This window comes from Chiroxiphia lanceolata, chromosome 2 (genome assembly GCF_009829145.1).
Source record: "Chiroxiphia lanceolata isolate bChiLan1 chromosome 2, bChiLan1.pri, whole genome shotgun sequence".
Taxonomy (NCBI): Eukaryota; Metazoa; Chordata; class Aves; order Passeriformes; family Pipridae; genus Chiroxiphia; species Chiroxiphia lanceolata.
The window spans coordinates 8,413,349-8,431,720 of NC_045638.1; positions in this window are offsets into that span (position 1 = coordinate 8,413,349).

An 18,372-nucleotide genomic window follows, 5' to 3' on the forward strand; every position below is an offset into this window, starting at 1 on the left:
GACTACAGGTCACAGTGGTGTGAACAGCTCTGGGCTTCTCAGCTCAGTCCCTACTGGCATCAGCATCTGGTTCCAGAAACATTAAAGGTGTCACTCCCCGGCTGTTGAGAGCAGCTGGAAGACTTGGAACCATCACCAACCCCTCTAGGGCCGGGTTTGGCTGCAGTCCAGCATCTGCACAGTGAGGCCTGGGGAACTCATTGGGAACTCTGCACACTACTGTAACATAGGTGCAAAGAATTAGTAAAGCCCTGGGATGCTCCAAAGAGCTGTGTGTGCTACACACGAGTTCTTTGCTCCTGCTAGGGAGGCTGCAGAATTTACACAAGCAGGAGCACATATTCCAATTCTAAAAAGAAACTAAAGTTCGGAAGTTTAATGAAGTGGTGCACATTTGCCCTGCCCTCAGACAGACCTTGAGGTGTCTTGAGATTGACCTGAGTCCTCTCACCTCTTCGCTTTCTCAGCTATAGCAGCCCACCTCCATGGAGAGAAGGAAGCTGAGGGGAGCAGAACAACAGTGGCCAGTCTGTCCTGGTGAGCTGAGGATCCCCTGCCTCCGACTGTACTGTTGTGAGCTCAGTTGAATCTACCCAGTGAAACCTGGCCATTTTTAACTGGCAGTGACACACAACAGCTCCTTCCTTGCAGAGCAACCCAGGGAAAGGGAAATCCAAATACACTCAATGCCTTCCCATTGTTACACTTAGAAACACAAAGCAGTGCAGGGGACTGCTCAGTGGTACAGCACTGACCTAACAGCATCTCATTTCCCAGCAGTGCAACTGTGGGATGATGGGGAGGGATGGACTACCTGGACCTCTGCAAAAGGGAAGGGTGAGAGGGCACGTGTGTGAGAGATTGCAAATGCTTTACCAACACTGTAGTCCTGAAGTAGGTTTCAGAGTGCTGCTGGCACTGGAAAGTATGCTGATCATCAAAACCTGGAAAGGAGCTTCTGAAGCAACCTCTGTTTCCATTCAGCCCGCCCCTAGCAGTGCATCATGCCTAGTTTTCAGAGCAAAGAAACTGCCTGGCTGGCTACAAAAGGATCTTCTCCTTGTGAACACACTGGAGAGCTCTGATACAGCCACCACCTCCCAGGGGATGCTGGGATCCCAGGCACCTCAGCAAATCCAGGCTGAAATGTTTCTCAGTGTTTGAAGTTTTGCTGACCATCCCTTTTCCTTTGTCACTGTAGATCAGAGAGAGTGAGAGAGAGCAGAGAAAGCAGATGGTTTGTCTAAACAAAGGTCAGACTTGCTGTTCAAGAGGCAGCAGACCAGTGTTGTTCTGCAATGAGCCATGTAACACTGTCAGGTCACACAGCAGAGAGTCCCCTTGGGAAGGTGAAAGCATTACTCCTCTGATGCCATTCCTATCTTTTATGAAAGCATGCACAGCACACACAGTTTGTGCAATTAGCTAATACTCAGACAGCTGGTACCTTCTAAGTGGCTCAGATAAGATCAGGCAGTAAAAGTCGCAGAACCTCCTGCTTAAAACATCCTAGGGATGCAAAACCATGTCCCAAACAAGAAAACCTAGTTTTCAGCCATATACCTGAGCCTATTGCCAAATGAAGTCAGCAAACATACATGAGAGGGAGACATGTAGGTAACTAGCACTGACTACTCCAGCAGCTCGACCTATGAGGGCAAAGGAAAGGTAAAATTCATTGCTTGCATTGAATCAAAGACAGAGCTAAAATAAAACATGAACAAACTGCATAATGAGGTTATTCAAAGTTGTCTTTTACTTCTCGTTCTTTAAGAAAGAAGCATTGTTTTCTATCTAACAGTGGCTATATCCAAACTATAATGCTCTTGGGGGAATAAGTGAAATACCATATTCTTTCAGTAGAGCAGGCGCAACTAATTACCTTCTTACCTTGTAGAATGTCAAATTAGTTGGAAAAAAATAGATCAAGCTACTCTTAAGTACAGTGATTAAAGTGATCAAAAGCTCATAACAGCACAGAGAGTGCAGTGAGGTTGTAGTTGTGCTCTAACACCTGCACCTCATGATGGAAGATAACAACAAGAGGCAAGGAGAAATGTAAACATGAGCATTTTGCAAATGCTCACATTGAATTTCACAAATCATCCCAAATGTGGACTTTGGGATTTAATCTCAAGCTTCAATCTTAAACTCTGTTTTTATGAACCAAGGCGAGGCTTGTAGAAAGAGGCAATATTCTCTCTTCTGACCTTCAATCATCTTGGCTACAAAACTCAATTATGCCATTATTCTAGAGGCTTATTAATATTCTGAAACCGAAGGAGATCCTGTGCAGATTTAAAAGATCCAGGTCAACTTCTGTGTCATCTTTCAAAACAACCTTCAGATTTTCCTCTAGAGCCTGCATACCCATCCACCTCTCTATCAGGAATAGAAGGATGGATCTCATTACTTCACTATATTTAATATTTTTCTTGGTAGTGCTACTGTGTGGACTAAATGCTAAGTATCTCTGCACATCTGAAACAAACCCATGCAAAGGTCAAAGCCTGGACTATTCCTGGGTTTCTTTAAGCACTTAGCAGAATTGTCTAAGCTAGCAGACTAAATCTTTTGCATAGGCCGTGGAGAAACACAGGCATCAAAGAAGGGTAATTTATTCAGACTCCCAGCTCCCTTCACCGGCCTCCAAGGCAAAACAGTTTCCTAAGGAAGACCATGCTCCTTTCATAGGGACTTCCAGTGATATAGCAAGAATTAGCTGCAATAGACCCAGATTTAAGTGACTTATCTGGTGTCATACTGGGAGCCTGAGGTAGATCAAAATTTAAAATCGTGTTTGCCTGGGTCCTAAAATATTCCATTATAATCAAATTATTTTGTTGTTTTGACTCTTGCATCAGCAAGGTAGCAGATAAATTCCCCTTGGAGATTTAGGTTTGTCCAAGTTAAAAATCTGAAAGAAAGAAGCAGGTGAATACTGTGACAAATGACAGTCACAGTGTCCATAAGAGTCCTCTTGCATAGCCCATGGAAATGAGGGAACTTGTGTTAAGCACAATAGACTTGGAGTTAAACCTATGAGGCCCATATGAAATACAATTGGTTGCTTTTATAAAGAAATCACCCAAATGAATAATATTATTTTTCCTGAGGTCATTTATGTAAGCAAACAGAGACAAATAGATATTCATCAATGGATGTAAGCCAGACTCCTCTAAACGTTATTGCATTAGTTTACAGCAGGACTAAATTTGACCCAGTATATCTAACAGGATGTTTGATGACCAGGATTAGGCTGCTTTGAGGGATCTGGAATGATTGCTTCTGCTCTTGGCCTTGCATTTCTTCATCAGACAAGGGGGGCAATTCTACGAAATTTTCACCTGCTTCTTTCTTGCAGATTTTAACTTGGACAAATCTAAATCTCCAAAAGGAGCTTATCTGTCACCTTGTTGAAGTAAGAGTCAAAAGAACAAAATAATTTGATTATAATGGAATATTTTAGGACCCAGGGAAACACGATTTTAGATTTTAATCTGCCACAGGATCCCAGTATGACACTAGATAAGTCACTTAGGTCTGGATCTATTGCAGCTAGTTCTTGCTATATCACTGGAAGTCCCTATGAAAGGAGCATGGTCTACCTTAGGAAGTTGTGTTGCCTTGGGGGCCGGTGAAGGGAGCTGAGAGTCTGAATAAATTACCCTTCTTTGATACCTGTGTTTCTCCACGGCCTATGCAAAAGATTTAGTCTGCTAGCTTAGACACTTCTGCTAAGTGCCTGGAGAAGATAAGATTAAGACTGATGACATAAGTACAGATTGTCTTTGGCGTCCTCATAAAGTGTTGCAAGGTAGACACTCATTTTTGCTTTGAAACTGACCAAAATTGAACCCCAAGGTGCAGGGACAGAAAGGGAGATTGCAAAGAAATCAGGAATGAGAAATTTTAAAATTAGTGTGTTAACCGAAAGAACTGTTTTGCCAAGTTGCATTTTCCATCCTGCAAAACGTAATTTGGGAAGAAAGAACCCTCCTGTCCTTTATTTCTTATCTAGAAATGATTTTTAATAAAAGGTAGGCAACGTTCCTGTCATACTTCTGTTCATTAGTAAATCATCCGGAATCACTGCTGTTATTCCTGAACATCTCCATTTTTAGGAAGCAGGCAGCAGTGTTGGGTGGAGCACTGCTGACTGCTCGCTGCAGTGTGCCCCAGGAGCTTCAGGCTTTCTGTGAGACACAGAGGCGCTGGAACTGTCTGAAAACTGCTGAGGCTGTGAGGCTCCACCATGGTTAATATTTTAGGCGCAGAGGAGAGGATGGGGGAGGGAAGTGCTTATCAACAGCTATCAACTCCCTATCAAACGTGCAGCTTGGCAAGCAATTCAGATTTAAGAGAATTCAGCCTTTTCCTTGGTCACTGCTGCAAGCATGGACACATGTAGGCACACGACTGAAGACATGCATGTTCTTAGTATTTACAAGAAAGTATCTCCATTGCTGCTGCTACTGAGAAAGGGAGGGCAATTTTGTTTTTCCTGTATGTGCAGCTAACAATTCCTGGAACCCCAGTTCTCCTCCCACTTCCCTTTTACCCTTTCCTGGCTCCTTTCCTCTGGGATTTGACAACATCAGCCTGAGGCTCTGGGTTACCCATAGCATTGCTTCTCTCCTCTTCCTTCCAAACCCTGCCAAAGAATAAAACCTTGAGATTTTTGAGTTGGTTTTGCATAAAACAAAACATAGGAAAAACAGAGATAGCACAGCTCTGCTGCAGTTTCAGCTTTGGGTTATCTGTGCAGTGCTGGGCAGTGAGGTGCAGCACACCTTCAGGACCCATGATAGCCCAGGATACCCACTGTGCTGCTTGGGTACAATCTCCTTTCTATATTTCTGCCACTTTCCTTAAGGCCTGGCCTCAGTAATCAAAATCTTGAGATAATTCTGACCCTAGTTTAATCCTTGCGGCAGTCACCCCACTGGCACAGCCTTATACCAGTGACAAAAGTAGGAAAGAGCCTGATCCCACAGGAGACCCAGGAGACACCTGAGGGGATGCAGCTGTACTTAAGAGGCTCATTACTTAATACATCTTCCAGGCATTAAAATCCCAGCATGCACTGAATGGCTTCAAGAAAGATAAACACAAAATCTGGATACAAAATTAGAAATGGAAATGGTGGAGTAAGGGAAACAGTGGGTGCCACAAGCATTCTTCATGTCTCTTTGTGTGCAGCTGGATTAAATGCTGGACCTCATTTTATATTACAGCACTACATCCCTTTTGGAGGGCAGAAAGGGATAGTACAGAAGTAAGAATGGCAGGACCTGGCTTTGCTTGGGTATTTTCTACGGCCCTGGTCTGTGTTAGGGGGAAGGTTTTCTTCTGCGTGACTGTGAAGCAGGGAGATGTTTCCCTCTCACATAAGGAGTTTATGGCTGATCCCCAAAGGCAATCAATTCTCCTTATTTCTTGTCTCATACTCTGATCCTAAAGTTGTCTGTCCTTCCTGAATGTCTTCTGCATGCATGCTGCAAGGAGGGCTGGGAGCACAGCCCAGTTTGAGGCCATAATAATGTAGAGCAAGGCCTGTTTATTACTGCTCACCATGCAAAACAGACCGTGGCATGTGGGCCACTGCCATGTGCTGGGGCATACCTGTCACTGTACTCAGAGACAAGCCAAGTCCCTGCACTGGGGCCATGTCACGTGCCACTTACAAGGCTTTCTTTGGGTAGGGGTCCTGACACAATATGCAGCCTGGCTGGAGATCTTGTCCCCTGGCCTCACAGGTCACTAATGATATGCAAGCCACAGCCTGGCACGGCCAACAGCAGACCCCTACACACTGAGCAGTGTGTCTGCTTGGGAAAAGATTCACTCCTATCTTTCTTTTACAAAGAGTAGCCTGCATGATTTGCCAACATGGAAAGCCATGATGTGACATTTCTTAAAACAGGGACTTTAGACAATAATTTAAAGTTCTGTTTGAAATATTTTTTTTTGTATTGAAGTAATGGTGTGCTGTCTTTCTTTCTCTGACCAAGCTCAGAAGCTAAAAAACCCTATTTTCAGTGTTTAAATGTGATGCTGACTGTCTAATGCCATAATGGTGTTGGCTGGAAAGCCCCGCAATGGCAAAAGGTTTTGACTCACGCTACAAGGAAAGTTTTGCATGAGGCAGGCAACAGTAAAGTAGTACAGCTGTAATAACTCTATTTGGCAATGCATAGACACAGTTCAGTGTCCAACAGGGGACTATTTTAAGTATTTATGTCCTGTCCATTGCAACTAGGGCTCTTGGTCCAAGTGAAGTGCAGGCAGCTGCACCCACGCTGATTCCTAGATGATTCCTCTGATTCTCCTTGGTCCTACACCAGCAATAGCCTTTTATCCCCCCCAGTTCTCATGCACACAAGCAGTGGCAGCAGCTAGCATAGTGCTATTGTCCCAGTGAAGTTGCACTGGGCTCCCCCCACTCAGAATGCAGCCTTTGTACCTTACTCTAGAAAATGGGCAAAAGAAGGCAAAAGAGCAGGATTTTTCCAGCTGTCTTTGACTTGGTTGCAATTCTTTTTTGGTTCATTTTCGCTCTCTGGGTGAGAGGAGTTGTTACCCGCCTCACTAGACAGGGTGTTTCAGATCTGTAGGGTGCAGCTTTGGCGTGCAGTGATGGCAGCTGTTTGCTCAATTTCCCACTGCTCAGGGCCAGTGTGGGGTAAGCAGCACCTTCTCATTCCCACTGATCCCTACTGGAACAGCGTCAGCTCTACCTGGCCTTACAAGTCACTCTTGTAGGAAAGGAAAGCTCCACTTTCCTTTTTATTTAAAGCTACAAATTAGCAGCCAGGAAAACACCTGGGTGCCAACCCCTGGCAGCCCTCAATTTCCCAGTGAGGGGCAAAGGAAAACTGAGAAATGGAGAGAAGTGCTAGAAGAAAAACAAACAGCAAAACAGAATATCCTATAAGATGGGTCCTAGCTCCCTTGCATTGTAATTTTACTTAGGTCCCCATAGCTTCATAGTCCTATGGTTATGACAAGAGGTATATATATACATATATACACACACAAGGTAGATAAGATTTCAGGGCACAGATCAGATCAGGTAGCCAGTACTACCAGAAATGTTTATATAGGTTTCACAGGGGAAATTCACTGAATATGGAATAGGAGTGTGGTATTCAGGAGTACAAGCAATTACAGAAATATTCAGCACTCTGGAAGTTTCTGCAAGAAGGTTTTGTTAGAGGTAATTTAATCCAGATCTCCCACATACCTCCCCAGTGCTTAATCTGCAAGAATATACTTGTTCCCTAATTACAAAAGAGCACCAAGGATCTGTAAGTATTTCTGCCAGTGGGACTGATGAGTGTTGGCATAATCAGGGAAACCCTTGACTGCAGGCTTTCAAGTGTCCAGATCAGCTCTGGAGTTTGGAGAGCAAGAGCATACAAGGACAAAAAAGACTGGTGAAAAAACAAAGCGGTAGGTCAGAGTGCTTGTTGCTATGCTAAGTGGCATTTTTTAATTCTCCACCCAAAACAGATGATTTAGGAGATGTGGTCCGGATTAAGCTTATGACATCCTGATTGCCTTGTAGCAGTTCTTAAAAGGGTGAAATTTCCATTGCCCTCTAGTAAGGTCTCAGTATCACCTTGGAACCCATCCTGACTGGGCTGTGCAACCTTTGCTCACACTGCTGCCCTCAGTTCATCAGCCCCTCTGCAAAAGCCAGTTCTTGTACTGCCGAACCGGTTTTGTGCATGTTTGCACCTTTGATGTAGATGTCCCCTGTACCTCTCAGGCAGGGATCTCCAAGACCCACATAAACTTTAATTATGAAACTCTAATGTAAGCCTGTGAAGTGGTTCATGACTTTTCTTTGTCACATGAAGAGGAATAAACAGAGGTGCCAAGCTGGTAAGTGGTTTGTCCAAGATTAGAGTTGTAGGTGGAACACAATTGAAACTAAGGGTATCAGTGGAAATACAGGGTGCTGCTTTCAAATCCTTGCCTTTTACTGACAGAGCTCTGATTTTGAGACCTCACTACCTTTAAAACACCACCAGAGTTCATTTGGTCTTGGCCAAGCCTCCCAATTCCCTGCCATTTCATTTATTTGCCTTTGAATACGTGTGATTAAAGGAAAAACGTGTTTGTTCCAGATTGACTTTGCCCTCCTGACATCTCAGGAGCTGCCCATAGTAGGAGAAGGTTTACCAGGACAGTGGGCAGTGAAGGGGGAAGGGAATAATTGAGGACTGCCTGGTAGGTGTGATGGTGGGTGTCTGCAGCCATGCAGAGGGGACTGTGCCCATCCTTGGGTGCAACCACCCGGGTATGAGGATGGCCCCTACCTCAGAGCCATGCTGTTGCATATACTATCTATTCTACACCAGCTAGTGTGGTTCCTGTATGTCAGAGTGCAACCGCAGACAGGGAGGTACCCAGGGACAAAGGGGGAAGGTGTAAAAAACTGAGTAAAGTCCTTTCATGCAGCACGACCAGAGACCCAGTTATCTACAGACACATAAGGCTCCTTTACCTCTCACTTCTCCTCATTGTCACCTTGATGGCCACACTCCCTTGCATCTGCCTGGGAAACGAGGGTTGAAGGTGCCCCCCCAGCAGGCAGCTTGCCAAAGCTATCGGATGATCTCCCTCGGCAGTGCACCGCCACCTCCGGGAAGCCTTCACCTGTTGTCTGCTGGGCTCCCTCATCACCACTGATAGTATCGCCACCGTGACCTTGAAATCCTTCTCACAAGTGCCACCCTGTCTCTTGGCAGTGGGAAATCAGATTTTTCCTTCCCTCGGCGTGACTCCCTGCATTCTCATTTCTGAAGAAGGAGCCAGGGAGGGAAGGAAGCTTTTCCCTGTGCAGCAGCGACTCTATTTTCAGCTGTAGCCCAACAGATTGCTTTGCTCTTCTGCCTTATCATCCAATACCACCTTAATGCATGCGGCTACGCAAGGTTACTATTAGTGACTGATACTGCTGGTGCTGCGGGCTGGAGGTTTTAACCCTAAATGAACCAAAATCTCTACACTAGATCCTTAGCTCTCCCTAGGTTTTCAGATTGTATCAGTTGTTATTTTTGAGCTTTTTTTTTTTTTTTTTAAACCAGAAAATGCGGTAAGTTTGTTATGCCAGAGGACGACAAAGAGAAAAGTCAGCCATTCTCTAGGACCAAATCAATCAGAGGTTTACCTTGCAGGGAGTGACTGACAGGTCTGGCCCTCTGGCACCGTAATTTATTTTCCAGGCTCAACTCTTCGCAAGTATCGCATGTCACGCTTTTAAAGATGCATATATATATATAGAACCAGCCAGGTGGTTATATTTAGTGCAACTGTAGGTACAGAATCACTTCTTTTTTTAGCTTCTGTTGGTGCAAATATAGAGATAGGAGGGAATCAAACAGCCTCTCTTAACCTCTCTCCTGTGCTCCTGCGAAAGCATCCCTTCCATTTGGCAACACACCCAGAGGAGTCTGCAGAGCTGCTATTAAGGAAGGGCTGTGGAAGGAACTGGTCAAGGAATGGTGAGTTTACAAGACGTTCCCAAATTTCAGCCAAAGATGCAAAACCTCTCATTCCACTGTGGAACAAAAATGGGGTACAAAATAGAAGTAACAGTTTCTCCTCCACAAGCTGGAAGGTCAAAACAATTTATTTTGACCTTTTAAAACCTATTTTGACATTTTCAAACCTATTTTGAGGCTATGCGGATCACAGGAGGTGCACCAGGAAACCCCAAAGGGTGAACACCCCTGAGTTAAGCACTAACTTCAAGATCAGTATCTTGGCTTGTGTCAGCAATAGTGTGGCCAGCAGGACCAGAGCAGTGATCATCCCCCTGTACCTGACACTGCTGAGGCTGCACCTCAAATCCTGTGTTCAGTTTTGGGCCCTTCACAACAACAAAGACATTGAGATGCTGGAGAAGAAAAGGACAATGGAGCTGGGGAAATGTCTAGAGAGTAAGTCATATGAGCAGCAGCTGAGGCAGCTGGCGTTGTTTAGCCTGAAGAAAAGGAGGGTCGGGGGGGGGACCTTATTGCTCTCTACGACTACCTGAAGGGAGGTTGTAGCCAGGTGGGCGTCAGTCTCTTCTCCCAAGGAGAGTATGAGAAGGATAACAAAGGAAAGTATAACAAAGGAAAGGAAGTATAACAAAGGAAAGTATGAGAAGAAATGGTCTCAAGTTGCTGCAGGGGAGGTTTAGATTGGATATTAGGAAAATGTCTTCTCTGAAAGGGTTGCCAAGCATTGGAACAGGAGGCCCAGAGAGGTGGTGAAGTCACCAGCCCTGGAGCTATTTAAAAGATGTGCAGATGTGGCACTCAGGAACATGGTCCAGGGATGGACTTGAAAAGCTGGATTAATGGTTGGACTCAATGACCTTAGAGGTCTCGTTCAAGCTAAATGATTCCATTCTGTTCTATTCTATCCTCCAGTTCAGGATCCCCCAAATGCACCTTTCTTAGCAGATTGGTCTGGGTCCAACCACAGGAAGTGCTACAAACTCTGTGAAACCCTCAAGGCTCCCAACCCTTCTTGACCACTTCCATCCTGGTAAACTGGGCAAAGTGGGGAAACTGGGCATCTCCAGAATGTAGGTCCAAGCTCTGGGAGGCAAATGGAGTCTGAGGAGTCTGCTGGAGTCCATTGATGTCCTGGTTATACCCCTGTGGAGTATGTTTAACAACACAAATACACATTTTCCATGGAAAAGATATTCCAGGCAGCCCTGGTTTCAGACTGTGCATCAGAGAGACCCTTGGCAAGGAGCTGCTGGCTGAAGGAGTGAGTAGTGCAGCAGGGGAGGAGAGCACAGCATGCAGGGATCCCTGGGGATGCAGAGTCCCTTGCCAGCTCCCAGCTGTTCCTGGCAGCTGCATCCCTTGGCCTGACAGCAATTGCAACCACTCAAAGTCATGAAAAACAGACAAGTTTAACAGATACATGGGCTTTCTGTCAGATCTTAAGAGAAACCTCTGCTCTGGCTTGAGCAACTGTTTGTGTGTCCCAATATATATGATTTTTTCAGGCTGTTTTCAGCTGGTCTGATAAAAGGTGTTACTTCTCCCTGCAGATCTCGTTTTGCTTTAACACACAGGGGTACATACTTCTGCATAGCCTGTTATAAATGCACCATAAAAACAAAGGTTTCCATTTTTGAAATGCCATTGTCCATTTGTATTTCAGCTTTCCCTTTCTTGTCTGTTTGGTATCTACCAGTCTGTCCACATATGGACACGCTCATTTGTACATGCACAAATCAATTAACATGCACCCTCTCCTGTGCAAATAAGCTTGTCCCTCGGGTAGCTGTATGTCACAGGCCAGTGATACCTCTATAGCTTCTTTTAGGAGCTGGAGGTAAGTTTTTCACACGTTGACCTTGACCCCCTCTCTACACCAAGAAAAAAAAGACCTTTGCTCTTAAAATCTCAGACCTTGTTTTTCACACTTCCCAGAAGGAGAGGGGGATAAAGCACGCACAGACCTAAGAGTGTATTTTATAACCATTGAGAAAGTAATAAAATCTTCTGCTTCAAAGCAGAGATACATAATCCATGTGTATCTGCCTGGAGCTGGTCTGAGCAGAGCTCCCACAGGGCTGAGATATGACAGATGCAAGGTGATGGACGCAGTGTCACAGGCTGTTTGGAAGTGGCAGTGTTCATATCCTGAGTATTGGTAAGGGCTTGGAAGTTATTACATCCCTTGCTCAATGGGTGAGAAAGGTAAGGAGCACTTTCAGTAAGGTATAAACACATGGGGCAGTGATAAATGCAAATCCCTCAGGCTCTGCACAACAGGGGTAATGGGTCTTCAGCTTCAGCAGAAAGAGAGTTACAGTCTGACTGACCTCGTCCAGGAGCACAGAAGACAAAAAGACAAGAAACTGTAGGAAGCAGTAGCTATGGCAGAAAGAGGAAGAGGTGTTTGGGTTCCAGGATCTTAAGAGACACGGGGCTGCCCTTGCCACAGTCATCATGGGGGGAAGACAGGTCACACTGCCTGGTAGCAATTTGGCCAAAAGCATGCTAGTGGCAGACTGCACATTTATCTTAGTTGAAATAACACTTTTTTGGTGGGTCCATTGAAGCCAGCTGAGCATTAGCACTCACCCCGGGTACCTCCAAAACAGAAGTCAGCCCTGGGATGTGCATCTCAGCACCCCTGGGGTGTTAATGTGCCTGCAGGTGAGGACAATTGTAGGGGCAGCTTCTCAGTGGGGCTGCAATTGCAAAAGGTACAGCCAGCAAACCTGCCGAAGTCATCAGGACCAGGGAGAAATGCCCTTGGGACACAGTGAGACACTGACAGTTCAGGAACTGACAGCCTGGGACTAGCCCTGCCAGGATCCTTCTTTGCAGAGAGGTGTGAATGCCTGTGGTGTGCTGGTTAAAGAAAGACATCTTTCCCTTGCCATTTTTCAACCTTGAATGATGTATAATCACCAATATTTGCTGAAGCTACTCGTTAATGATGTTTACCAAAAGGTGTTTCCCCCTGTGTCTACCCAAAAGACATGATGCTGTCCCACAGTACACAGCACAGCTCTGAACTGCCAGGAAGGTAAAGCAAAAATATCACCTTTTCCAAGGTGTTAAGTGACTAGCATGGACTTGCATACTTATTGTACTCTGTTCCCCTTTCTGCCACAATCAATACCACTCTGATTTCTTTATCACGGATGATGGGGGATGGAGATGAGCGATCCTGTTCATACCTCAGCTTTGGCATTTTGATTCCCAAACAGCCCATTCACTAGTAGCATAAAAATAATGTAAAAACAAATAGATCAAATAAATGTAGCTTGAAGACATCTCTATTACAACCCTGCTCTGTACTCTATAAGCAAAATATGTACTGCACATACAAACACCGGGGGAATGGAGGGTCGCAGGTATTAACACTGACATATCAAGTGGTTCCTTCATGAGACCGTATTATCTATGCAATCACCTACAAGTATTTACATTTCACCAACGACGTTTTCCAAACATCACCTCCAGCTGTACTACCTCGTGCTGTTCTCGTGAAGTTCAGGCAGAGAACGAGGCCAAATCAAGGCTTTCAGGGGGTGTTTTCGTGAAAGACCCGGCTGTAGGGGGAAGCAGAGAGTGTTGGTGACATTGGGTTGGGGTGATTCTGTGGTAGGATTGAATTGGAGTGATTCTGATGCCCTGTGCTGCTGGAGGTAAAGCATCATGTTTCTAGAAGACATCAGTCGACGGCCAAGACAGGCAAATCCACAGGAGTAAAAAGGGCGTGCAAATCCCTGGTTGGATTCTTCCTCTAACCTTCCACAAGGTTAGGTGGGGTTTTCTTCTCATATTTTGACACCAGTTCCTCTGAACAAAGTTTAGCATAGGCAGGCCTTGCAAACTATTTCCTAGGACTCATCAGTGGGGCAGCTGTGGCAAATTTGCCACTCGCAGAGTGTGGCTGAACTCACATGGCGTTTTTAGAACTTCACTGCATAAAAAATGTGTTAGTGAGGAAGAAAGTTTAAAAGAGTCACCCATTCTGCAAACAGCCTCTCTCTGCAGATATGCTGAGTGAACACAACAGTGCTGGCAGTTCAGAAAGTTTGAAAAACACCATAATCAATTAATGATTTTTTTTCAATATCAACCCACTCCTAAATCCTGAACACTAATTCAGATGGGGCATTTTATGACTCTAATAAAACAAATCGTGGTGTTAATTGTCCCAGATTCAGTTCAGCAGTACCAGACTGATTCCAGATCTGCATCATGTCCTGATTCCACCACAAGTTATCAATTTTATTTCCTTAAATTCCCTTTGCAGTTCCAATGAGACATGTGCCTCTTCTCTACTTCCTCTCCTAAGTCATTGTGATTACCTCTGCTGATAAAAAGCGCCTGTTTCACTTAGTACAATTTACAGGATAAACAAAAAACCACACACACCCTTTTTCAAAAAGTGAAGTATCTTGGAACAAAAGGTGTTAATATCTTAAAAATTATTAACTATGCCCTTCCTGCTCAAAGTAGGAATCCAAATTTGGAGCAAGGCCAATTTATATGACACTGTATGAATATGTGGCTTGTATTTTTACAATCTTTCTTTTTTATGTGCCAATGAGCAGAGCAGGAAGTGACCGGGATGTGGGAGACCAAGGCTAAACTTCCACTCTGCCCAAGGGAATGTGATCCACTGCTCTTGCCTTTTACAAGGAGTCTCTTTATCCTCTGCTTTCCAGCTGTCCTGGGCAGTGGGTGCTCCCAGCCAGCTCTTGCTAAACATTCTACTATTTGTTGGCAGTGGGAAAAGAAAACAAGGGAGTGCCCATGGGAGGCTGGAGAGACACAGAGTATTGTAAATAGATAAATAGGTAAGCAGAGTCCAATCAGAGAAATAACGATCATGCCTCTCTGACCTTCCTCAGTCTTTTTGTGGGATGCTTAGGGCACAGATACACTTCATAGATACCATGTTGGCAATGGAGTCCCATGTGAACCTGTGCCATTGGTATCCAGCTTCTTTGCTATCCCAGAGCAAACTGAGTTGTCCACTGTCCAGCTGTCTGGGCATTACCCAAATCTTGGTGGGTCGCTCCATTGCATTTTGGTGGCTTTTGGAACAGTCTCTTCCTGAATTTTTTGTCTTCAGAGCACCATTGTGAGTTTTGCATTTACAGATGAAACTTAAAGTGGCTGTAGATTAGGACAAATAAAGCTCAGCTTAGAAAGAAGTCCTTGCTACAAAAAAAAAAAAAAAAAAAGAATCTTTGAGGACACCAGTCTGCCATGTAACAGGCTCATCTACATCCATACCTCCTGTTTTGTGGATTCTCCAAATATCACAGTTCCTCCAAGAGAATGGTAGACCTAAATCCATCATACTCAATACAATTAGATTAATCCTAATCATATAATTGTGCCTCTGTAAGTAAAGGATCTGTAGATGAACTCCTGTCCATTATAGGAACTGTTTCTTCTGGCATCAGTCAGTTGTACTTCCACAACAGGTGCTGCTAAGTATTTCTCAATTAAAAATAGCCAGGTGAATGGGTAAAGTTATGTCACAAGGGATACTGTTATATTTGAAAAACTCTGAGGCAAACAAGATCACTTTGTAGTAAGTTAGAAGTGCTTCCTCTTAGTGAGGTGAGAATTTGCAGTAGCTCAGGTAAACATCAGGGATAAGTTATGACAGAGATAATCTGCTGACACTACAGGGTCTGATCCAAACCCCTTTCACGCTCTGGGAAGTTCTTCCTTGACTTCCACAGGCGCAGAAGGAACCAAGCGGATGGGAATTACCATTGTGTCAGTCAGTGTCAAGATCTGCCATGAAAATCTCAAAAAAAAATCTTTTCCAAAAGCCCTGCTACCTAAAGACAGATAATGAAGAAGAGGAAAGCTTACTGGTTTTACATTCCTATGGGTTCCTTCTCTTTACCCGCCTCAGACCTCTGAGACCTTCTGATCTGTCCCCTAGACTGTTGTTTTCCATTTTGACTCTCAGGCTAGCATGAAAAAACTTCTCATGGCAGAGCATTACAACAGATCTGCTGTTCCCACCATCCTTCTGTCTAAATTGCATCACAGCTTCTGAAGCAAGGCCTGGCAGGGTGGATTTTATCCACTGCGGGTAGTTCACGGAGAACCACTGCATTTAGTCTGCAATTCATATCTCCTTTACACAGCCAGAGAGTGGAAAGGGGTCTGAGCAGAAATTGAAATCAGCCTCCTGGGTGCCACAGCAAACAGGCAAAGCCAGCACACCCCCAGTGACACCCTTGGAATGTAGGCACCTATAGAGAAAATAAATGCCTTAATCACTTAGAGTCTGTCCATAGTATTTATGGAAAGCTGATACACACAAGTGTTTACGGAATTGCATGAATGGGAAAATGTTTGAACGAGATATTGCTGTGCAGGCAGCCACCGTGTGGGACCCAGTCAGCCAGCCTGCTGTATCAGGATAATAGTATTTTGTTAGTAGTCTTGTCATCTCCACCTCTACAAGTGTTCCTCTGCAGGTCTTGCACCTCGGTGAACCACAGGGTCATTTCCAGTCCCTGGCAGTATGCTCCCTGCTGAAGAATGAACAGGGGAATGATTGCATGTGGGGAAAATAGTATCCTGAAAGGAGGAATGGGGGCAGGGGGGAGGGGGGGAACCCACACCCCTAGCTTTCTCTGGAAGAGCTGGAAAATAGCTGTTTCCTGAGCCCCAGGGTGGGTGGATTAGGGAAAGGAGAGGTCTGAGAGCACTGACTGTGCCGGGCTCACCGAAGATGGAGGGCTGAACTCTGATCTGGCATCTTTGGTAGTGATGCTAATGAAAACATTATGTACTATGGAGCCATGTGTTGAATACAAGACAGAACTGGACTGGTTCTTTACATCTACCTGGTATATGGGTCACACAAGCGCTTCCTCAAACAAAGATTTGCAGTCAGACTGTGTTCAGGTCAGTTGAAAGCAGCTCACAGCTTCCCAAAGGACATCAAAGATAAGATAACAAGCACATACAAAAAAATGCAGTCTGCCTTGAATTCCTTTGGAGGGTCACTGGGGCACTGCAAAGCCAGCTCTGGGTTGAATGAGCTGGTTTGCCTATTCTCCTTCCAGGAAAATATGGTTTTCTCTTCACAAACCTCAGTAATTAGAAAAGGAGAGATGTGTAGAACAGTCTTGTCTCTGGAGTAAGGGTGCAAACATCAACTCTGGATTGAATGTTTATGCATGTGATCTGCTGTGCCTGGGGATCACATGGCTTGACCTGCACCACATTGCAACACAGAAACCGAGAGCAGTGCACAGGGTCAGACCAAAGTTTCTGGGTCATCCCGGTAGTGCATTCCCAAAAGCAGCCAAGGGTGAATGGGGAGTAAGAGAAACCTGGTGAGAAGATAATCCATCTCATTGCCATATTCTCATCTTCTGGCAGATGTGAGGCTTGAAGGACTGCCTGAGCTGGAGCTTGCAGCCAAACCTCTATGCCCTGCAGCACCAGTTAGTCCATCTCCCCAACTCTGGCTGAGTCCTGTTGAAACCTGTTTGTACTGGAGGCCTCCACATTATCTGGTGCCAGTGAGTTCCCCGGTTCAATTACGTATGGTATGGAAAAGCATTCTTTTGCGTACATTTTGAATCATTTGCCTGGTAATTTCAAAGGAGCTCCCATTCTGTCCTATCTAATTTGGAGGATGTGTGCCCAGTAGCTAGACCACAGGACTGGATCTCTGAATTAATTCTATTTTCATCTCTGTCATTCTTCTAAAAGAGCAGGTATTATTATTCATTGGGGTGAGTTTCACCTTCAGCCAGCTCAATTAAAATTACCTCAAGCAAATAGTGATCTGGAATTTGGACTGAAATGACATAGTTGAGACTAATGCTCCCTATATACCTGCACAGAACAGGTAAAAACTAAACTAGGTAATAAAGGTAAAAAATCCGTTTTAAATTTCCAATGCCTGCATTGATTTGTGCAACTGAAACTGCTGCCAACATGTTACAAGATAACTTGTCATACAGCCGTAGACCCTATTATATAGCAGAATGCCCATAATTACAGAAAGATAAAATGAGATCCCACATGCAAGGCAAAAATGTATAATTTCTAAAAATAGTTATTAACTGAGGACTGACAATCTATCTATCTATCTATCTATCTATCTATCTATCTATCTATCTATCTATCTATCTGTCTGTCTATCTACCTATCTATCTATCTATTGTAATTGTGCTATTTCTATTGATGTGTCTCCATTTCACTTGTCATTTGCCGGTGAAACAGCACAAAAATCTTGAAAAAAATCAGCCAGACGAAAGAGTGCTTAACAACCTGCGTTAGCAGCTGAGAGGGGTTCACAGATATAAAGGTGTTGGTTATATCTCAAGATGAGAAGTGGTAAGTGTCCGCATTAATTATAGTCTTGGGCACATGTTTGTACCCTGCTCACAGCCCAGCGTTAATGGGATTTTTTCCCCCTTCTTTCAGAGACAAAATCCGCAAGGAAAGCCAGGCAGCCTTTCTTCAAGTGGTCGTTTGCATCCAGGACGTGTACAAATCTCTTTACATTTATTTAGAAACTAAGGCAATTAAAACACCCCAGGCCCCTCCTATTAACTCGGAAAAATCATTACGAAGATGCTTATGCCACAGGGCTTACTACGCTCAGTTTACTGGAAAACTGGAAAGCTGCATTTTCAGCCATTTGATCAACAATTTCCCGAGGTTGTTAATGACTTGCAAAAATCTGCCCAACAGTAACAACCTCAGGGAGACCCCGTTGTCTCCTCTGAGAACCCCTTTTGTTTTCAGAACGAGAAATTTAATTAGGCGAGGTTTTTTTTTGGCAGAGGAGTTCATGCCTTGCGCCCTCAACAAGCAAACCCTCTGT